The sequence below is a fragment of the Mus caroli genome, chromosome 11 (genome assembly GCF_900094665.2).
Source record: "Mus caroli chromosome 11, CAROLI_EIJ_v1.1, whole genome shotgun sequence".
NCBI classification, from domain to species: Eukaryota; Metazoa; Chordata; class Mammalia; order Rodentia; family Muridae; genus Mus; species Mus caroli.
In genome coordinates this window covers 25281054-25287331 of record NC_034580.1, presented here as the reverse complement: position 1 = coordinate 25287331, position 6278 = coordinate 25281054, and positions in this window count along the sequence as shown.

Sequence of the window (6278 nt, the reverse complement as noted above, 5' to 3'; positions counted from 1 at the left end):
CTGTGATACATCCAATAGCTGACTGTGAACATCCACTCCTGTGTTTGCTAGGCCCCCGCGGCGGGCTTCTTAATGCCAGTACTATGCCCTTCATGTGTCCCAGCCTTCTTTGTCATGCCCTGTGCTTGTAGGACGTTTATCAGTACCCCTCGCTACTACCTACCAAATCACAGCAATATTTGCTACCTTTCCTGACAACCATTACTTGCTCAACATATTTCCATCAAGCGAGAGTTAAGAGGTTAGGTTGGGAAGTAAAACCACCCTTAGTTAAACACTACTCTCTGGATGTATTAATCTTTGCATATAAAACTCCCCACTCCTTTCAAGGATGAACAGCTGGTCTGATTTCTTTTAAATGGAACTTCAAAACCCCAGGATGAGTTCCTGGAATGGTTTCAAAGTCTGCCTGGCTGCTTAGTAATAATTTATAATAATAATGCTATAGTAATAATTTACTAGCTACAGGGGGTGATAGATCCTGCCTGTGATCTGCAAGATAGACTGCTCAGTTCAGAGCCATCATCTTGAGTTCTGTTACAACCCTACAATTAACTAACTCCTTGTGTCTCAGTTTTACTGTTTTTCAAGTGAGAGCAATTGTACCTCTCCCTCATTATAAACAAGGATGGCCTGTAAGCAGAAAATGAACAGAGCTAGGAAAGTCTTCTGAAAGATACACAATATACCAAACACTAACAAGTCAGTACTGTCTGGGGGTGGGGGTGGGGGATAAACATACATTAATGGAATCATCAAGATGGCTCAGTGGGTACAGGTGCCTACTGCCAAGCTGGGTGGCCTGAGCTGATTCCTGAAAATCACTGTGGGCTGGAGAAAGGAACTACCTCCCTCAAGCTGTGCTCTCACCTCTACATGCACATCGCATCATAAAGTTAATGAACACTAAAGTGTTCCATGTGTTTTCTTATTTTTGACTACGAATGATTTGTCTTGCAGTGTAGGAGGGGGATCCTTTTCCCCCTAAATGCCAGCAATTTGCTGCTGCTGAACAGAGAACCAATGTGCTCTGACCATTGTAAAAGACGGTCCCTGCATCTACTGACTTCAGACACTGAGACAGACATCCTAGCCCATGCCCGATTACAGAGACTATAGTGCTGTCAACAGAAATAAGCAAGGCAAACATGCCAGAGCTGTGTCAGAGGCTCCAGGGATGAGGAGTTTAGGACAGATGAATCCAAATTGTGTGGGGCATATATACCATAATAATTGAATTAGCTTTAGGATTTTAGGACCCAATGGAAAGAGACAATGACACACGAGAGAAAAGAGTGGAAGGGGAAATTGCAAGATTGCCAAGATAAATGTAAATTACTTGAAAATTTTCCAAGGCATAACAAAGTCACAATGTTGATAACTTTCCTCTTTCCACTTCCTGTATTAAATGGCTGCCATCTTGACACTTATTAAGATTATGTATAGTCAAGTGAGCCACAGTTTCTGTGAATAAGGTTATTGGTGGTTTATTATTGTTTTTGTTTTAGTATAAAGGGGACCCAAGAACCTGCCTATCCATCCACAGGTATGTCTGGGCTTTTATGTTAAGGACTGTGGCCAGAGTGCCTTGTATGTAGTTGTGATAACTGGTGATGAAGTTATGTCATGTGTCCTTAGCTATGTTACCTTGTCTAACTAGAACTTGGGTTTCTGGGTTGGAAGAGACAGAGTCTATAAATACATCTGTGGAACCCAGGTCATTGTGAACTCAATGAGTTTTCAAGGATATAGAGAAGGACACGAAAGAAAAATAGAAATATGTGTGTGTGTTCTGTTCAAGAGCTTACATATCTAGAAACACACGTAAAGTTTATTTATTGAAGTGCAAGCCACAGAAATATTCTTTTAAGTGTTAGGTGATTTAACAATAGCCAAGGCACTACACATCAGCTGACAGTGTTTGCTTAGTTGGGGTGGAGTGTTTCTGTGCTTTAAGCCCTGAATTGTAAGCGTGTTCACACAGAAAGACAGCTTCTTCATTACCAGTAACTTCATTAGCAGTTATCACAACTACATACAAAGCACTCTGGCCACAATGTATTTAATGTAAACAGTTTTCATCTTGGATTAATGGCACCCCAGACCTACTCTTTTATAATGTTTTCTCACAATGTGGAGGAATACATACTGAATACCTTCAGAGAACATGCTGAGGAGATGGCAAGAAGGAATGAACAAGAAATCAAGTCAAAAGGTAACTCAGAAATCATCTAACACCAGTATCCCATTTTCCAGAAAAGAAAATGAGAAGCTTGGCTATACTCACAGGTGATAAAGATGAAATCAGAGTTGGCCAGGTCCCCACAATGAGGGCAGGATCATACCCCTTCTTTTGTAGTCTTTACCCTGGCACCTGGAAAGTTAGCAGCACTAACAACATACAAGTCCATACAGAGATTTCTTTTACAGATGAGGCACATAGCTTTTTTTCAAAAGGACTGGGGAGTATATATATATATATATATATATATATATATATATATATATATATACACACACATATATATATATACATATATATATATATATACATATATATATATTTAAATTTGGTGAAAAACAGAAATTCCTGAAAGCACAGGAATAGAGGACCATAGAAAACATGCAATGTTTGCCTATCCACTGCTACAGTTCTTTCTGTTCACATCTGACTCTGGTCAGTGTAGCTTTCTTATATTAGTTGCATAAATACATATGTCAACTGCAGAAACTGTCTCCCTGTGTGAACACGCTTACAATTCAAGGGTTAAAGCACAGAAACACTCCACCCCACTAAACAAACACTGTCAGCTGATGGGTAGTGCCTTGGCTGTTTCTGTTAATAGTTCCTAAATAGAAGCAAGTGAGATGCTCCTGAGGTACAGTCTCTCTTCTAAAGTGCAGATATTGAATAAAGAAGCAACAGTGACTCTGTACTCCTGTGCTCCTAGTAGGACAGAAAGATATTTGCTGTGTTGAAGGGGTTTCTTGTGATAATCTCCAGGTGATTTCCAACCACTGCTTATAAGAAAGTTCTCTAGAGGCCGTGCGTGGTGGTGCACGCCTTTAATCCCAGCACTGGGGAGGCAGAGGCAGGCAGATTTCTGAGTTTGAGGCCAGCCTGGTCTACAAAGTGAGTTCCAGGACAGCCAGGGCTACACAGAGAAACCCTGTCTCGAAAAAACAAACAAACAAACAAAAAAACAAAAAAAAAAAAAGAAAGTTCTCTAGAAATAAGTAAGCCGCAAGCCGCTCTCCTAAGAATGTTGAGTAAGCAGTCACACTGATCTCGCCCTAATTATGCCTGGAAAATTAGGACAGAATGCGAGATGAAGGAAAGGGAAGAAAACATAGGCAGAAGAAAGGGGTAAATGGGGTCAACTCTTTACTTCCCTGGTAATAACCAGTAGATGGCAGGTAGTTGGAGAGCGTTTTAACGAACTCCTTTTAAGGTCTTGCAAGGACACTGTATTTTGATGTACTTGCTTCTGTCTCTGAGTGCTTCATTCTTTTTTAAAAGAAAAAAGAACTCAGGAAAGATTGTTAAAAAAAATCTTGATTATTTTTTCTTTTTATAAAGAGTGTGTGAGGCACTCCCTTTGCTCCCGATCACTAACACCCCAAGTTAATGTATCTAGATGACGGTAAAGGAGAGCCATAGCCAGGCGTGGTGGCGCACAAGAAAGAAAGAAAAAAAAGAAGAAGAAGAAGAAAAAAGGAGAGCCATGGTGGTATTTATTTGGGACTAACTCCCTCCCCCCATAATTCATATGGCTAAAATTGACCCCTAATGTCATAAGAGGGGGTGAGGCCTTTAGAAGATAATTGGGTTTAGATAAGATCATGTTGTGGGTTTAGTGCTCTAGACAAAAACAAAAAACAAAAAACAAAAAACAAAAACAAAAACAAAAACCAAGAGAGAGCTTCCTCCCTGTACTGTGAAGACAGCAGCATGATGGCGTTCTGCCAACTAGGAACAGAACCCCTGCTCTCAGGGACAGAATCTTCTAGCGTCTTGTTCTTTGGCTTTTCAGCCTCCAGAACACTGCAGAATAAATGTCTACTGAAGCCACCCATGCTTCAGCAACCCACCTAGAAGCTACTTCCTGGGTACTGCCAGCTCTCTAGATGCATCTCTGTTGATAAAGCAGCAATAAATCAGATGAGGTTTGGTTTTCATAGGACTTTGATTTTGTTGGGGAAATTCTGCCACAGATCATAGCAAGCAAGCAAGCACTAGCAAAGGGTGCTTTCTAAGGAGGGAATAGTTGAGTCAAGTAGCAACGAGAAGCAAGTAGAAGACAGACTAGTGGAAGAACAACTCAAGCACTGGGAACCAAGCTGTCAATATTGTGCTTATGTAAGATGCAACAGTTACTCTGAGTTATGTCAGTAAAGAATGACATAAGTACAAGATAGACTTGAGTATTAATATTCAGATATGGGCAGGCGGGCTGAATAGCAAGAAGATTCAGGAAGAGTCGGCTTTTAAATAGCAATAAGATAATGATGGTTTCAGAAGGACTGCTCATCCATGCAACAAGAGTGACACCATGAAGTTAACTACATCCACAACTTACTGTGTTCACTTGTAAAATTAACATCTTATTTTAGTGGGGTACTTTTGTTACAATTAATGGACCAATGCTGATACATCATTAACACAAATTCACACTTGATTCAGATTTCAAATGCTCCTTTTTATTTAGGATCCCATCCAGGGAAACGTACTGCTTGTAGTCATATTTCCTTGGGCTTTTCTCATGGCTATATGAGTTCATAAAACTTACCTATTTATGATAACCTTTACAATTTTGAGGTTATTGAATAGTGTGGTCAAGAGTTTTGTGACATATCCCTTGGTTGGAATGTCTATGCTTTCTAAATCATAAATAGACTTCAGATGTGGGTTACTGGGAGCCTACAGAAGTGTTACTCTCATCACTTACAGTAACAACATAATCATTGTTGATGCTACATTAGCAGAGGGGCCAAAGTCATCCCATCCATTTGTCATATTCTCTTGTCTCTAACATCAAGTCTCAACTACCCTCTCCCATTTTCACAGTATCCTCCTTCAGCATCCCCACCACACTACCAAAGCTGTCCTTTTGAAAATAAAGCTCTGATCAATGTTAATAAATAAAAATAAAAAAGCTGCTATCTAGTCAAATGGCCCCACCTGGAACCAGAGCCATTGTCTTAATGGGAAGATAAGGCCAACGCTTTACTGCATTCTGTTAGGTCTTCTTCTCAATCTGAAATAAGCTATTTCCTAGTTTCTTCTCCTGCACTAAACTCTGAGCATGTTGTGATACTCCATTCATGAATATTCACTCTATCATAAGGCATGGTAATTGTTTATAAAGCTTTCCTTCATCATCTTCCTAGGAACAAGGATGCAAAGACTAAAAGAGCTTCCTACTCTTAACAGGTCCTGTGCAGTTGGAGTGATAAGGCACAGCAACACATAAGTAAGTGCAGGATGTGAGGTAGGCATGAAGCATTCATTCAGGCATGTACAAGCTGCAGACAGAAGAGTTCAACTCAAGGAACTCACAGTGGACTCAGTACTTAAAGGCTGAGGATGTACCCAAAGCAAGTATTATCTAAGCAAACACCTGGAGAAAGATAACAGTCCCCTGAGCAAAGAGGCCTTGAAAGGTCTTTGCAGAGGGCACAGCACACAAAGAATTAGGCACAGTTACCAAGCAAGTTTTGGAGATTTTATTTTTAACTGTGTGTGCACACGTATGCATATAAGTACATAAAGGGGATCACATTTTTGAATCTGGATCACAGGTAGCTATGAGCTGTGCGATGTGGGGATTGTGGACTGAACTCAGTTCTTGTCACTGTGGAGCTGTCTTTCCAGCCCATGGAATTCTATTGTTTTGTTTCATTAACATTTTTAGAAATTAAACCTAAAAACTTCCACATGCTAGGAAATACCCTACTGTTAAGCTACAACCTCAGATAATATGGAGAATTTTCAAAAGAGGATTGAACCACACACTGGATCAAAACAGGAATAAAACTTGCACTTTCATCCAAAGAACAGTTGATTTCAACCTGCTGGTCAATTTAGTGAGTTCTAGTTATGAGTATTCTAATGTGAAATAGAAACATTATTTTTGTGGAAATTGTGTTTCTTTTCCTTCACATATAGGTGTGTATGTGTGTGTGTGTTTGGACTTGCAATGTAAAAAATTTTTTTTCACCAGAGATCACCTTTTACATGAGCTGTACCACACATTTTCCCAGTGGTGCCGCAAGGC